Source organism: Buteo buteo, chromosome 1 (assembly GCF_964188355.1).
Source record: "Buteo buteo chromosome 1, bButBut1.hap1.1, whole genome shotgun sequence".
Classification (NCBI taxonomy): domain Eukaryota; kingdom Metazoa; phylum Chordata; class Aves; order Accipitriformes; family Accipitridae; genus Buteo; species Buteo buteo.
Genome location: NC_134171.1, coordinates 39,589,543 through 39,607,315, shown reverse-complemented (window position 1 = coordinate 39,607,315; position 17,773 = coordinate 39,589,543).

The window sequence follows — 17,773 nt, the reverse complement described above, 5'->3', positions numbered from 1 at the left end:
GGCAAACATGTAATCTGTATTACAAGGAAATGTAATTTAATGCAGTTGTGGTGATTTAAATATATTTGTGAGGCTCTTAAATTACACTGAAGCACAAAAAACTACAAATAATTCAGTATGTTTTTTCTTGTAATTAAAAAAAAAATTCCTGAGCATACCAGCAATAGATCCAGAGATATATTAATTTAGATTTGGTCATTACTATGTTTTTTAATAATTTTTTTCATGTACCAAAAAAAAATCATTAGATGAGAAAAGCTTTTTTCAGTCCCATGGGAAGTCTGAAACATGCTATAAACATATTGCACCTGTCTACAGAAAAGCAGTGTCTGCTCCCATTTATAGTATATTGTACTTGCTTAGAGCACTAAAAGCATTTGTTTAGAAGGGAAGGGATTAGAGTTAGCAGGAAACAATGCACAAATCCCATTTATTTATTTACTTATTTATTGTGAACTATTCAGAATGATCTATCCTGTCTCTGGGAGTCTTCATGAATATTAGAAGTTTAACATAAGGATAAATATTCTTAGTAGAGAAAGTCATGATTGCCCAAGGCCACAGCATTCTATTGGCATCACAGATAGGTTGCTTAGATCTTAAATCCCATAGCATAAAGAGTAATGTTGAGTAATGAGATGTCTCAGGCTGCCCTCTGAGAAAAATCCAATAAACTATTTGGCATTATTATTCACAATTGCTATTCCAACAAAATCAAGGGGAGTATACGTTCATGAATAAGTACGGAAGTGTCAGGGATGATGAGGAGAGAGCTGCACCCCAAGAGCTGGACTTAGAGCCTGGAGAACTCTCAGAAGAAGCTGTGCGGTGCCTGCGCTGTCTCTAGAATGCAAAAGCTGGGAGCTCGTCTTGCTTCCTGTGGCTGCCCATCACCATCCTGCCTCTGCTGATCTTGGGACGTACTGGAGAGCACATCTGCTGAACACGTTACATATAGCCTCAGAGATGGAAAGACCTACCTGCACTTTGGGTGAGAGGAAGAAAACAGGATTGTTGAATGCCAGCTCCTAGAGACTGTCAAGGTCAGCACCAGTCCTGGAGCTGGGGATGTCTCCTCTCACAGACGCTACTACTACCACTGCCACTTCACTTTGCACATAGGAAAGAGGGTTTTAATTTTCCGAGTATATTTCAGTTTCCTGGAGAGTGCTTTATACCTCTACCGCTGTAGTGCTGTGTCCAGAGAGGCTCCATAGTTATGTGAACCAGGAGAAAGAAAGGTCCGAGAACCCTGGCCTCCCTCCAGCACAGTACAAAGGCAGGGCTGGGGTTCTTCAGTTGTAGAATTCAATGCTTGGGATCAATGGGAACTGAGGGGTCAGTATGTTATTAATTCTCAAATTCTGATCTCAGTTACACTAGCTGTAAGGTGGAGCAAGTCCACAAGAATTCACAAAAGATAGTCTGGATTTATGTGAGTGTATCTGGGGGCAGTATTTGGCTCCATATTTGTATGCAAACAAATTGTTTGCCTCAGCTTTCCAGAAATAAAGGCTTCACTTAGTGACAATGTAACACATTTGGGGTTTGGGTTTTTTTTTTTTTTTTCAATTGAACGGTATCCTTTAAGTATTCAAAAAACAATCTGTGCCTATTTATAATGTTGCAAACTGGATCAACTGTTCTCTTGTTCACTGCTCCATATAATGTGACAGTGATGGAGATGAAGGCATTGATAATTTTAATAAAATTAACTTTGTAGTGTTATTTCAGTGCTTTATAATAAGTTTATATGATGCCCCAAGGGCAGCTCTGTTCTTACTAAAGTATCTCGGTCATAGTTTTGTTAGGGTAGAATCGCTTGGCTTAATTTTCCTTTTTTTTTTTTTTTTTAACAGCCTGAACTCAAGCTGTTTTGTAGCTGCCCTATGATACAAATAGATGCACACTTGGGGGACTGATTAAAGTTTGTATGTTTTAGAAATATGTTCCTAGAATCATATTGGCACAAGAGTACCTCTGAACTATCAGTATCTGTGCTGTTTTCATATCAAGGTGCACGCAAGAAATATTCTGAAGCACAGATAACTTATATTCTTCTTAAAATACTATTTATGCATACTAATTAGTTGTAACCATGGGAAGCAGTATTAACAGTATACTTTTCATTTTAAACCAGGCTCTCTTGTGCTCCACTTGATTAATTGTCACAGAGTGTAATTTTATCATAGTTAAAACTAATTCAAGCCCATTTCCCTGTAGTAATATATATTTTTTTTAGTTTGGAGAAATTAATATTCCTCAAAAACTAATTAATGATCTCCAAAGAATCATTTGCATAAAGGATGTTAGAGTTTTACAGCAATTATGCATTGTATGTAACTCATTAAAAGGTCCATTTTCATTAGTGGATTTAGTGATGAGGTGACAGGCGTAACCACTCCAAATGGCCAGGCAAAATGCAAAGTGAGACTGGGAAATCCTTCAGTCTAAAGCCATCAATGTAGCCAAGTTATTTCTCCATCATGAAATTTTTAGAAAGAAAATGGCTCTGAAATTAACAATAAGGTCCTTTGAAGGTTACCTCTTGTCTGACAAAAATTGTGGCATATCTTTCCATTCAAAGAAAGATGCATCTGATGGTGTGCTGAGAGCCCCAGCTCACGGGTTGGATTCTGCTACCTTTCATTCTCACTGTGTAATATCCCCATCAATTGTCACTTGATGTCAGCAAGGCCTCCTGAACCACAAGGTGCTATGCAGTGTGAGAAAGGGTGGCCGGCAGCCACTGGTGGGCTGTAGAGCAATGAAACTAGATTGCAAGTGCCAATTCTTCTTCAAACCTGTGTCAGTCACTCTTCTGGTAAAGGGAGAAATCAGAAGCACCTTTCTTTTATCTTTTTAAAGTGATAGTTTGCATAAAAATTTGGCTCAGAGACAGATCTGTAGTTCTGTTACACTGAGAGTGGCTGTGCATAACAAACTTTAATATGTTTCATTTGTCTGAGACATCATTAAAGCCCACCAGGCTAGCTCTGCACAAGGCAGCATAATTCATAGCAGACAGAAGATCCATTCATTATTCCTGCCATAATTACAGCAAAAGCATTATTGATAAATCAAATGGAAATAATAATTCTTTTGAAAAAATGCAGTGTTTATGGCTTTCTAACAAAACAGGAAGATACTGTATGTAAAATCAATCTTCCCAATCACACATTTATTGGGACTTCTAAGAAGCAGAACAAAAACACTCTCACTTTTTCCCCTTATTTCAGGTATATATTTCATCTCAGGCAATATTAATATACAAAGAGTCAGACATTACAACTCAAAACATGCATTTTGTCTCTTTTACCCCTGCCCCCACGTTCCCCAATAAATCAATGTTAATAATATCTGAGGTCCTAATCCAGCAAAACACTTAAGCACATACTTAACCTTAAACACATGAGTAGTCTCATTATAATCAGTGAGACTCCTCATGCTTTAAAGTTAAGCTTGTATTTAAGTGCTTTGTTGAATCATAGCCAAAATGAAGTAGTACAAACCAAGGTGTTTTCTGCATTGAAATACAAGTACAAAGACATGGCATTAACACTGTGGCTTACACTGATGAAAAAAGCACTCCTGGAAGTGTGAATTACAAGAGCACTATTAATTCACCCTCACGGGGCTTTAGTATAGCAATGCATGCTCCATAGATGGGATTTTCAAGGCTGAGTGTATTTAGAAGTGCTAAGCACAAGCAAATAGAAAAATAGTTATCCTGGCAATCACTCATGATTACTGTGTCCACTACGATTTCTAACATATCCAATTATACCTGTCTCTATTGTTATCATGTCCTCAGTATTTTTCTGTGTTTTAAATCCCAGAGAGTGTGATTCCACCAGGCAGGTAATATCACAGCGTTATTTGTACAATTGGTGCCTGACAGTGTTCCGGCTTCTAATGACAAAAGAAATACTAAATAACAACAATCTTTTCTCTGGTATTGGAAAGAGGTTATCTGGATGACATAATCAGGTCTCTGGTTTTTTTTTGTGAAAAAGCACCTTTGTCTTCAGATTCCCAGAGACTTGCTCAAATTGTGCAAATTTGCTCCTGCTTGTAGGAAATGAATATAAACATCTTTTTAAAACCTCAAATAAAATAAGCAAATTTTGCTTTTTGCTTTTTATATTTAAAAAGATGCATCCAATGTACAATCCATTTCAGAATACAAGTTTGCCTAATGGTAATCCTGCTGGAATTTTAATATTTTACAAGCGTGATCTAAGGCTAATTTGTATCTGCATATAAAATGAAGGCAATTAAAGAAGGAGGGAGGAAGGAGGATCTGATGTAGCCTCTCTTGTATTATTCTTGATTAATTTGGATAACTTTTAAGGACTAATTATTTTCTCTACTAGGATATTTGAGGTAGCATTTCATCCTTCTGGGTATATTCATTTGCACTTTAATTTTGCTTAAACCTGACTAATAATTGCAGAGTTTGTATACTTCTTGCTTATCATCAATGCAAAATGCTTTCTCTCAGGATGGTGATCTTTGAACTATGCTATGGCTATTTTTGCAACAAGTTAGCTAGAATTGAAACAGAAGCATTACTATTAACTAAATTGTAGTCAGCATTCAAAAGCCTATAGTATATAAATTCTACTGTTAAAAATTCAATCTGACTCATTATGTAGAAGATGAACTAAGAGTGCTACTAATGTCTGAGTTACTGAAGGCTGCATTAACTCATCAAGAAACTGCTCCAGTGCTGATGCTCTCCCAAAGCTTGAGAGCTTTGCCTGTTCCTTGGCCTCATTTTTTTTTGTGTATACTCTGGTACTCCATTTATTTATTTATTTTCCAGACCAGGAATGAATGAACTGCTGTGTTCTCAAACATATGCCATTGTAGGATGTGGCTTTTGTATCTGAAATGTTTATTTAGAGTTGCAATTTCACTTGCTAAGGTCAAAAGATGCCTGAAATTTTATGCCTTCACGTCCCTGAGCTTCTACTTAACTGGTGTGAAGCCAACACAAGCTCTTGTGCACCTGAAGAAGAGAAAAACCCAGACTGTAAATAATACATCTCTCATAATACAGCTAAGGAGAAGGTCCAGAAGTCTGGACTTCAAAAGATAAAGTTTTGGAATGCTAAGGATGAGAGCTGTTGAAACAGCAGCCTTCATGTGAATACACCTTGTTCCTCTTCAGTTGGAGACATGATAACTACTCACCCTATTCTTCCATACATGTATACTAGATTAAAGGTAGTATGCATGGCAACTTGATGCTGATGATCTGGAGAAGAAAACTAGACAAAAGTCTGGATACAGAGCTAGCTTTGCCTGTAGCTTTAAGCTGACACTCAGAGTTTTTAAGCAGAAACATCCTTCATCCAGGTTCCCAGAAAATGTTTGAAAAAAGATATAAAGAAACAGATGTATTCCATTCACTCTCTCTGTGAGCAACAAGCAACAGCTGTTTCAGAGAAAGGTAAGATAATCTGCTTGCTGGCAACATTTTTTTAAAAGTTCCCAATAGGGAGAAGTCACTGTATGGCTGAAATATAAGGGTTTACATCTCTCTTGATTATTTTAAAGTAGTTTCTGTCCTATGATTTTTCTTTGCCTGTCTCTAAATCTTTCTAAATTCATGGCTTCAAGTGTATTTTGTGGCAATAAATCTCATGGGATAGTGGGTTTTTTTTTGTAGAAAAGTTTTCTGTTATTGTTTACCACCTTTTACTATCATGAGTTTCTTTTTCTACAGAGGAAAAAAAGTCCCTATCCACCTTTTATCCAGCATTTTCTATAAATTTTCCTTATTTCCCTGTGGGATTTTTTTTTTCTTCTCACTGAATTAACATGTCCTGGTCTTCCTGTTCCCCCTTCAGATTAGAATTTTTTGAGACCATAATCACTCTTGTCACCACCACATGCAGTTCCACTGTTCACAAAGTGAACGAATTGAAATGAGCACAGTTTCACAGATAAACCTGCGGCACTACCATGTATGCAATGGCATCAGCACGTTTTCTGCGGTACAATCTTTTTCATTCTGTATGCATCCTACACGGTTTGTTTGCTTTGCTGCGCTGTGGCACATCGAGCTGAGGCCTTGAGTGCCCTGTTATCAGTTCTCTGAGTTGATGTTGTTAATATATGGTCTGGGCTTCATATGAGTTATTGAAGATTTCATGGTGTGAGGGACCGAGAGACTGTGAGAGACTGGCAGCCATTTTGCCTCAACCAACCAAGCAGGTAACCGCAAGCGGATGAAACAGGACATGGCCTGTGGAGGTGGGGTAGTAAACTGTTTCTGGCAGGCTTTCCAGTGGTTGTACCTCGAAGAGGCTTTCTGGTGTTTGTCTTTGTGGCAAGTTTTCTAGCGGTTGCGCTTTGGACATTTTGTCACAGGCTTGGAGTTTTGGCATGGGCCCTTACCGCGGCACTTCTCTAAACAAGTTAAATGCGATAAGGGGGCATCAGTGATCCTCGCCGCTTCCCCGCCCAAGAACTTTCGCAAAAACCCCACAACACATGCGCGAAGGGCTCTCTGATGAAGGTATAAAAAGGGGGGCGGGGGGAGACCAACCCCCAGGCGCGCGCCCGCTGCCTGGGGAATCCAGACAGTTACTACTGAGACTCTTTCCTCACTGGATCCAAAGGTGGTGATACTTACCTCTCCTTTTTTCTCTTTCTTCTCTCCCTTCTCTCTTCTCCTCGTTCTACCTTGTTGTTAGGAATATTTTGCTATGGCTGTTAGGTGTCAAGTTTTTTATTCGAAATATCCGCTGTGTCAATGCTAAATGCCACACTTGTGTTGTAAGTCAGCGTTAAACATATTTTGAGCATTTAGAAGACGTTGTTGTGACTCCTACCCTGGGATTTGCCAAGCAAAACGAGGTGTTGAAATTTTCCCTGTCCCTCCTGAGTCATTGTCATGACTCCTGTGTGCGGCACCTGCCCGAGCCCACTGAACGGAACAGGACATGTGGAAAAGAATGCAACGTTAAAATTAAATGTTTGCTTTTCTTTATATTGATTCTTAAAGAGAAACTATAATATCTGACTTCTCTTCTGCAGCATATTTTCTAACTTCTCTCTCAAACTATCATTACAGTTCTTTAATTAATGAATTAACAAGCCTTGGGAACATTATATTGATCAAGGAAAGGTGTATCAGTTTTAAAGAGTTATGTACTCTCTTATTTTGAACTGCTGTGGTAAAGACAGATGCTGTTGCACAAATACGTCCCATGTGAACTTCATCATGCGATGGAGATGCTTAAGGATCTAATTGCTCTAGGCTGTTGCCAACGTTAGTGGGCAGAGATAGGCACCTCCAGAAAATGTTTCAGGTCTTAGTTGAGTTGAATTGCTTTCTAAAGGTGACTTTCTGGAAACGACCCAGATAACTAGTTTCTAATTTGAACATCTCAGGTAAATGCAATCATGCTTGTAAGAGATACAGTCACCAAGTTAGAGCACCCATTTGCTGGAAGAAAAACCAACCAAACCAACAGACCAAACCTTCAGTGGGATTACTAAGGCCTCTGCTGTGTTTTCAGCAACATCAGTGTAAGTGACTGATTTTAGCCAGCCCTTATGTAGTCTCAGAAATTGATCTAAAGCCTGTTTAAAGTCACTGAAGACATTCCTGTTGATAGAAGCTTTGTATGAGACCCTTATAAGATAATGAATACAAGAACCAGTTGAACAGCATTTATTAAAAAAAATCAATTAATTTTTTGTTTGGTGTAGTATTTGTTGTCCAGTCATGTGTTCTGAAAATTGATTAAACATTTATTAATGCTTGCCTAGTAGTACGTGCAGATAATTCTCATTTCTCAGTTGTTTCCAAAATACTCAGTATTCATTTTACCTATTGTTCAGTCATACTATGTTGTTGGATGCATATCACATTTCCTTCTCATGGAATGGACACCTAAAAATTATTAATTTGAGCGTAAAAAATGATGAATAAATAACAAGGAATGGAACTGCAGTACAAATATGAGGCTTTTGAGATTTGCAAATAGTTTTTTGAGTATGAGCAGTCATACCAGTATTTCTGAATGATTAATATTATAATGGCTCAAAGAGAAGAAAACTGAAGACTAGTTTGAGGGAAAAATACTTGTTAATATTTTACCCTGTGACCTAGATAAATATGCTTATGTATGTATTTTGTATTATTTCTAATATATGTTACACACATGCATGTATGTGTCTGTGAGTGTATAGGAGAGATTTAAAAGCATATGAATGATATTAGGACTTAAAAAAAAGTTTTTATTAGTAACATATCTGACTAGGTGTATGTGCAGCTTTTACTGAAATCATGGGGCCTATTTACATCCATTCTAGGGCAGTGCTTCAACTTTTATAACGGACGCTATCTGTTGTGATGTGTTTTTTTTCTCTGTTGAAAGGTCTGTTTCATTTGTCTGGTTTTCTCTAGGAGTCTGGGTTATGTGAGACAGATTAGAGTGTATTCTGTGGAAATGATCAAGCAGTTCAATCTTTTGACTTACCAAGACAGAAGGACCATATTGAAGTTTACAGATATGTTTAGACCTGAATCAAAGTGGCCACACTGATATGCAAAAGGATATAAGTTTGAAAATGGCATAGACAGTCCAAAGCGCGACTAACATTATATATCCCCAGCAATTATAGGCTTTTAATATAAAAAGATGAAAGTTAGATTTTAGATCAAGAAGAAGGAAGGCTGGAAACCAAATCTTCTAAGGTCCTTGAATGAGTACCAATACAAAAATGCAAGGTGGGAAATTCTTCCTTTTTATGTGAACATTATGATTTTAGATTACAATTCTGTCATCATGTAGATGGGGCTGAAGAATGTGGTATTTCAATTGGATGTCAAAATAGCAGCTAATTTTTTAAACCGGCATTAGAAGGAACATGAAGGATTGAAATTAGTTATTTGAATAATACTAGTCTCTTTTCCCTAGGGAGTAAAGTTTTTTTGCATATCACTTATGAAACAGTACAGTACATCTAACTCCATTTAGACATTAACAGTAATTGCTAATGGTTTCCTTTTACAGATTCTAAATGGTGGATTTATTGAATCATCCTAAACTTGCTCCTCCGGGGGTATGTAAGAATAAGCTTGTGTATCCTTAGAAGCAAACTGCAAATCGGCAGTTTTAATGCTGCCTGAGATTCTATGTTGTGGGTTTTTTTGTTGTTTTTGTTTTGTTTTGTTTTGGTTTGGTTTGGTTTTTTTTGTAATTACTAACATATATCAAGTTTATGTTAATTATATGAAAATGTAATAGAAATATTCAGTAACATTTAAGGAACTAAAGTAGTTAACCTAGTTCCAAGCTGCAAAATGTTAGAAGACTCAGCACATTAAAGTAGGTGCAAAAATATAATGGGACATTTGGTTTTACTGATATTCAGCTTTTATATGAAACTAAGTTAAACTTATTTTCCTGAATATGTTAGTGAAACTTCTTCAAATATCATCTCCTTTTCCCTCTGTCTTTCTCTCTCACCTCCATAGATTTCTTTTCCATTCCTGTGCAATCATCTAAAAAGTCACCTTTGCTTAATTAGAAATGTCACTTGAATTTGTTTATGTTTCCTTAGGTGTATAATGCAAAGCATTTATTTTTCAGTCTGGATGATGACTTTGTAAATTTTTATTCGGAATAAAACAATGAAGAACAAATATATTTTCTGCAAAAGAGAAAATAACCAGGTGGCCAGTTACCCTGAAACAATCAGTGCAAAATGATTTAGCATACCACTCACCAACATACTCCCAGGAGTGCTAACAGAATAAAACTCTGCATTCTGTACAGCAGTTTACAAAGTTGCAAATGGTGGAGAAAAATCTTACTTCTACATATTCATTTAAGAGGTCAAATAGATATTGGGTACTACAAGCTAATGGCTACTCAATCTCCTAGACTCTTGGTTTACTATTTCCTCTGAAAATCCAAATACATATGCATAACTTTGTGGTGTTTAAATGGAGAAGTAGCTTATGTGGCTAAAACTGGTAGCTCCATGTCATTTCCAGCACTATGGACATAGCTGATCTAATGCAACTGCAGTTTACCTTATGTTTCTCTGTAGGCAGAGAAGGTTGGATTTAGCTCACACACATTTGTTATTAATTATGTCGGAGGCAATTTCTTATTTGAAATATCCTTACTGTTATATAATGCTCTACAACATATTCACTTACAGGAACTTTTAAATGAATATAATTAATTTATATTTGAATCAAATGCATTCTGGTTATAGAAGGAAGCGAGCTTCTTTATTTTGGAAGATATTGATGTTTCAAATTTATAACGAGGCAATACAGTGTGTATGGACTCAGTAGGTGTAATTAAAGGCTACACAGTTCCACAATTTGACAATGCTGAGATGATATCCTCATGTTGAGTATGGGAAAGGTGAAACAGGAAAAAAAGTGAAATGAATCCACTAAATTATTCTAGGTGTTGCAGAAATACAAGAATCAAGTTGTATTTTTCTGTTTCTGAAAATGTATATGTGCAGTGATTTTTAATGGAAGCATTCTGAAAGAAGATGCATAACTGCCAAGTTAGAAGTCTAGTTAAAAAAACAGGCATAGAAAGTTACGATGCAAGCATTTTCTTTTGCCTGTTAAAGAGAGAAGAGACAGGGAATAAAAAAGATCAACACAAACTACCAACCTATCAGTGAGTACTTTCAATAAGAATTGTGTCTAGCTTCTGCATTGCAAAACTGCTTGAGTAAGAATGCAAAATTCATGACAAATCACTTTTTCCTATAATGTAAAATTCTCCTTAATTGGTCCCTGTGAAAAATCTGTGGTTTTGCTAGAAAAGTGATCTTTTTGTTTAGTTTTAATGAATACGGGTGTCTCTGAGTGGTCCTGTATTGACAACTGTGAAGACCTTTTTATCTACAGAACTGTATACCTGGGGCGGTGACATTGCTTGTATCACCAAGGTGCCATGCTTATACCTTTATCTCAAATAATGACAGGTTTGTTCTGTCTCCTTGACTTATCATTTCCTTAGCTCCCTGTTGTGAGAGAGGCCCAGCTTATAGCCAATTAGTATCAGATGTGGCAGTGATGTTTCTGAGCCTGTATATGTTTGGCCTTTGGGAACCGAGTTGAATGCTCCATACCTCTTACTGAAGACATGTTAGCACCTATCTGAGAGCAACATGATTTGCTCAGTCTTTCCTGTTTGACTTGGATGAAGCTTGAGCTGAAAACACTGAATTCAAAGTACTTGTATTCCACTACATATCTATGGAGTCTTTAAATTCTTTTGGAAATAGATTGTAAGAAGAATTAAGGAAAAGGATCAGGTGGCATATTTATTTGCTGTTATTGCCCTTTGTTACATGAGGTTAAAATTTAACAAAAAATGAGAGAGGCTCCAATTGCTCCTTTATGGCAGGTAACATTCCTGTCATCAGAATGTGAAATTTGTTGCAAAAGTATGCAGCGCCTCCTTCTAGAGTAAATAAACATTTTGAAACAAATGATTGCTATCTGCTATTACATAACAAAACCAAGCGCGGCTGCTCTAGGAATTCCAGAAAGCGAGGATACTGTAGTAAGCTCTACTGAGTCATTTGGTAAAAATCCAAACTTTGCAGTTCTAACTCTCAGCAGATTTTTAAATTTAATCTTAAACATTCAAAGCATAGTGTTTGCATCATCCTGATTATCATTAGATGGAATGAAAAATGGTGATTCTGCAAAAATCTTGTAGTTTAATTTGCATTTAAGGTTCTCGCAAATGTGTTTTAATTAACATTATGTTCCACATCGCTACTTACTGACGAAGTGGTTTTAGTCTGTATGTTTTTTAGGAATGTTATTCAAATCTAGAGTATACAGTAGAGTTTTTTACCAGAGTTCAAATAATTCATTTCTTTTCAACAGCATAATAATCTGTGGGAATACCTGTGTCATGTCTTTTGTAATTATTGTAATTAAGGTACGGAGAATAAAGTCCAGGTTCCTCCTGGCTGCCCTGTGAACGCTCAGAGAAGAAAGAATGCAAAGAGCAGTCCTGTGGGCAAAGTTGCAGTCCTGCTCTGGTCATGTACTCACATGTAAAGAGATGGAGAGGACTAGTCACTGATTTTGTGTCTGCCCCACCACCGATAGCTAGCTAAATGCATGTGAGAAGATGCAAACACAATGTGTCAGGAATTATATTCCTCTGAAGAAAGAAGGTAATTCTCTTCAGGAGGCACAACTTAATTTCCACAGATATCAGTGCCTCCAAATCTGGGCTCTCCTTAAATAAAACTGATCATGGTCTGCAGTCTTCCTAAATGTTGTTAGTGCAAAATATTATCTCTGCAAATTTTATGCAATTAGTATGCTGGTCTGGAAATCCCTCGTCTCTGATTCCTCGAGATTTTTGAGCTGGTAAAAGGCAATAGAAACCTGTTTTTCCTGCTTGTCTCAGAAGAGAAAGGACAAAAAAAAGGATTTGTAAGAACACTTGAGTGGAAAAGAGGTTTCATGACTAGATAGTGGTTCTGGGTACAGGTTTATTTTGGGTTTTTTTTTTTTTAAATTATTATTTTTTTAATTTTATTTTTTTAATTTTATTTTTCCCCAGTGTCAATGGCAGCTTAAACAGATCCCGATCTCTGTTATCTATCGTCTTTATTTCATTTCCCCACTCTTCTCCCTCAGCTGTGCCAAAAATGTTCATGGGACTGCACTGTGAACAGAATGCAGTAAATGACCTAGGTTAAAATTACTACTGCAGGAAAAATAATGGCAGGTTTCTTAAAGTCAGTTCACAAAAGGGTTTACAGATTGTACAGTTAATGTCCTAGTAGGAATGAGTTTCCAAGAATGAAGATGGGGAGTGAAACCCATGTAAGTGACCATAGCTACTAAGGAAAAGATTCATGGTATTATGGAGTCCATATGTGTGTGCTACTGCAGATGCAAAGATTTTGGCAGGTATTTTGTGTTTTGCCTAAGTGAAGCCTAAGCACCTCCTGAATCTCCTAAATTTCAGGTTTGGATTTTTCTTCAAGGTTTTCTTTCTTTCTTTCTTTCTTTCTTTCTTTCTTTCTTTCTTTCTTTCTTTCTTTCTTTCTTTCTTTCTTTCTTTCTTTCTTTCTTTCTTTCTTTCTTTCTTTCTTTCTTTCTTTCTTTCTTTCTTTCTTTCTTTCTTTCTTTCTTTCTTTCTTTCTTTCTTTCTTTCTTTCTTTCTTTCTTTCTTTCTTTCTTTCTTTCTTTCTTTCTTTCTTTCTTTCTTTCTTTCTTTCTTTCTTTCTTTCTTTCTTTCTTTCTTTCTTTCTTTCTTTCTTTCTTTCTTTCTTTCTTTCTTTCTTTCTTTCTTTCTTTCTTTCTTTCTTTCTTTCTTTCTTTCTTTCTTTCTTTCTTTCTTTCTTTCTTTCTTTCTTTCTTTCTTTCTTTCTTTCTTTCTTTCTTTCTTTCTTTCCTCCATACTTGAGCATGGCCTTTTCATTCAGGAAGATGAGTATGCAGAAAGGAAAAGATTGAAACTTAGTTGTTCAGATCTCTATTACATGCCTGTGGTGGTTAACTTAAAGCTAGATATCTATCTAGAGGACATAGGCATGCAAGAAGGGGTTTATAGCTTTGTCTCTAGTTTAGCAAAGTGCCTTTCAAGTAGATTGACCACAGACTAAGTAGACATAAAAATTAGAGCTTGTTTAACATGTGCTGAATGCAGGCAAATCTCTCTGTAAACAGTAGCTGTTAATAGTAATGGAAAATGCTTCTAACCCTGGTACAGATAAGGTTACAAAGAGGAATGAGCTCTTGTTTACATTATTTATAACTTTTGTGATCAAGGTTCTTCTCATTAACTGTTGGAGGGGCCACCTAAAAGTAACTAATAGCCAAGCTAAATTGTGAGGTTTTTTGTCTCCTTTCTGGGAAAGGCAAAAAATATAAGAATGATATTTCTATAGAAATGCTCAACCAGGAGACTGTCTTAAATGTATTCTAAGGTAGCTGCTGTTAAATGGTACAGGGGGTGATAGTCAATTTTTTTCCCTCTACTTGCCTCTTTGCTTGCTTACAACCTTTGATAGAATCTGGACGGTAGGAGAGAATGGACACAGAGACTGCAGCTCCCATAAGACAGTGTACTTCCTTTTTTTTACATTTATTTAATAAAAAATGAGAACATTTCAAGTAATTCCAGAAATAAAATACTTAATTTCACTTTCCAGAGGGAAACAGCTTGTTTTGACTAATTTCAAAACATATATGAAAATTGTCAATTTTTGAGGGAGGGAGAAAGAAGAGCTGAGAAGGAGAAAGGGCAGAGGTTTCATTGCTTCGTAGCAAGGCTTTCTGATAAAAAATTCTCTATCATCAGGCTCCTCTTGAACAGTCAGAATGGAAGATGTTAAGGAGCTTGTATTTAATCCTGTGGGGACTCAACTCTTAGGGTTCTGTAGGAATTCACCTCTAATGTTTCTCATATTTCTTAATCAATGGCTTTGCATGGTTTTATGCTTTTGATACTATTTAGTTTGATATCACTTACTTGGTGTTGCCCTGACTTAGAATTCAGATGAGACTGATGCAGAGTACTGTCATGCAGGCAATACAGTTGGCCTTATTTGAGTTCTGTAAAGACTGACTTTGAGAGGACCGGGCTGCAAATGCTACAGCCCTGACTCTATATTCCAGGATTCAGTTTTTGTATTCTGAATGTCAGAAATTGCATAGATGTCTTCAAATTATTAATGTCTCTTATTATGCTGAAAGGCTGACATACATTAGGAAGTGGAGAACACTGGTAGGTTAGAGCCATCTGTGCAGATTCCTTTACTAAGACAGGTGAGGGCGACTCCTGTATCATGCTTGGTTACCTATTGCCATTACTGTGCATACCAGCATTTTTCAGCAAGCAGAGCATGATAACACACCGGCTGCGTGTTAAGATGTTGAACCTCATTGTGGCAGGCCAGTAGGTAACTGTATTAATAAGAATAATCTCCTTCCAGGAATATTTAATGGAGATGGACCCTTAATGATGGGGTTTATCTGTCCTGTATCTGTTCTAAGTATTAATTCTGACACAAACTGTTTCTGTAGTTCACTCAAGTAATTTCTATTTCCTAAAGAAAAGTTTCTGCATTGTTCACCATATTCCATGCTGTCTATGCTATCGTGTCATAAATAATCTCAAAGTCCTCATGGTAGGTTTAATATGTTTAATGGCTTCCAAAAACCACTGTGATTATCTAATCTAACCTTTTTGATAACAAAGCTGTAGGACTTGGCAGTATTCATTCCCGCTGAAACCTAGATAGCTGCATTTGAACCAGAGCACAGCTTTTGGGAAAAAAAAGTAAAAATCCCATTTTGAATAAAAGCCCTTCCACAATTTTTAGAAAGCTAATCATTTACTTTCAGATGTTACCCGCTTTTTAGGTTGAAATTGTCTGGTTTCAACTTCTAGCCATTGAAGCATGTTAGCCTACATCTGCTAGACTGAGGTGCTCTGTTCTCTGTGTATCCACGTACAGGTTGTGATCAACTTAGCTCTTTGCTTCTCTTTGAGATAAATACACTTAGCACTTGGAGACTTTTGGTCTCTACATATTTTTTCATCCTCCAGTCATTCTCTGCTCCTTTGGTAACTCCTTTTCAACATTTTTCTTGATCTGAGGATATAAGGCTAGACATGACAGCAATCAAACTTGTGTTAGGTAGGTGTGCTCTTACTTGGTATTCACCTACTTTTACATCCAAAGGGTTGTGCTATTCTATTGGACAGAGCATTGTATTAAAAGCTCACATGCAGCCTATTAGCCACTGTAACTCTTTAATCTTTTAGAGTCACTATCTGGCAGAACAGACTGTAGTAGCATGGAGGATTTTTGCTGTTACCATGTCTGACTTTACATTTGGCCTTGTTGAAGTGAACTGAAAGTTCAACTGAAATTCAAAATTAAATGTTCCTGCCTCCAGAATACCATGAACTCCAGGTCCCTGCTTTCCAGGAGACTGATAATGATGTTAAATAGCAGAGAACAAAGAACATATACCAAGAAAGGATCTCTAGAAAGGCAACTAAAAATAAAGCTGCTTAGCAAAAAGTTCCTGCCCTTAGTGACATTCTGAGACATGAATTCCGTGTTTATTTTGTAGCATTTTAGTTGCCTAATTGAGACATCCTATAGCAGCGAGTCAATCACCTTACTGACCCCTATATATTACAACAACATTATGGTCTTTCACACAGTTGCTACATTGACGTTTTGCAGATGGTGTGCCTAGGTATTTGATGCTGTATCCAAAAATATATAATGCACTTTCACCATAGATTTCATTCCTGCTGACTTGAAGCAGGGTTTATTTTGCATGGAAAGAGGTGCCAAAACAAGATACCAGAATGTTAAAACATAAAGTTTGTAAACAGCAGAGATGACAGGCAGAAGAGGTTCCAGTGTGCTGTTCCAGAGGGTTCAGTCACAGAATTAGCCTTACTCCAAGTAAAATGTCATCTTCTAAGACATTTTTCTCTTAAGCAGCCCAGTCTTGCTCTGATTTATCTTGATGGTGATGTAGAGTCACCTGTGTACTTGAAAGTAGAGCATGGATTACGTAGCTAGCATGTGCTAGCTCTTGTCTACTGCATTCATTTTGCAGATCAAGTGTTCAAAGTAACAGCTTCAATTCACAATAGATTAGATTGAAGCAACAACAATATTTTCCCCTGGTAAACAGTGACTGATGTTAAAGAAGGATCCTACTTTGGCAATTTTCAGTGCATTTTTCCTCATTTTGTGTTCTCAGTTATACACTGAGAGAGGAAAATGCAGTATGAACTAGTACCGGAAAGATGCTCCAAAGATAATGTTCAGGTTGAGTGGGGATCATCTGACAAGGGAGATCATATTGACCATTTCTTTCCTCATGTGGGAAGCTGCACACAGATTTTCCTTGACCTCTGCTCGCTGCCAGACAGAGAATTAAGCAGCACTGAAAATATGGCTACAATTACCAAAGTTTTAAGTCTGAGATTTCCCTTGCTTTGCTGCTGACTTCTAAGTGGCACAACTAATACACACCTCCTAATGGATTCAGTGCTGTTAAGGAAATTCCACCCATAGAATGATTGCTGGAACTGTATTCGTATGAATGTAAAATTTGGTCTGTTTTCAATAAATGGAGCTTTGATCTGTATATGCCTAAGTGAATCTGATTACAGAACAGGTTCCAAATCAAAATCAGGATTAATATCAAATTAATATAAAAAAGAATCATGTGAAAACAGGTATGAGTGAAGGCAGGAAGTGATTTGTCTTTGACAAGCTTGTGGTTATCATGGTAGTCACAATGTTGTCAGAAATACCCCAGTACTGATGATGACTTGTGTCTCTGAGTCCTAAAGACTGTTACTCAAGAGTTACTCAGTTTGTGTTCCACTATCCATCTTGTATGCTGAGTGCAATGGCAAGGAAGAAGAAAATCTGAGAACTTAAAGCCAGTGTAATGACATTATTACAGCTTCAGTCCTTCAGTTAAAATCATGTTTGATATGTTTGATGAGAGAGAAGGCTAAGGAGTGATTCAGGACAGAAAAGGCAAATGGAGGGAACTAACAAATAAAAGTAAAGTACCTGCTGTGGCCTTAAGCTTGCACAAAACAATGATGGCTTTGCTTATGTTTTTCTGAGCATAAATAGTTTTTTACCCAGTCATGCTGGGTAATCATGACTAGATGATTCTATTCCTGCTGACACAGTCCATCCCCAACTTCACCACTGAATTCTTTAAAGCCACATCATACAT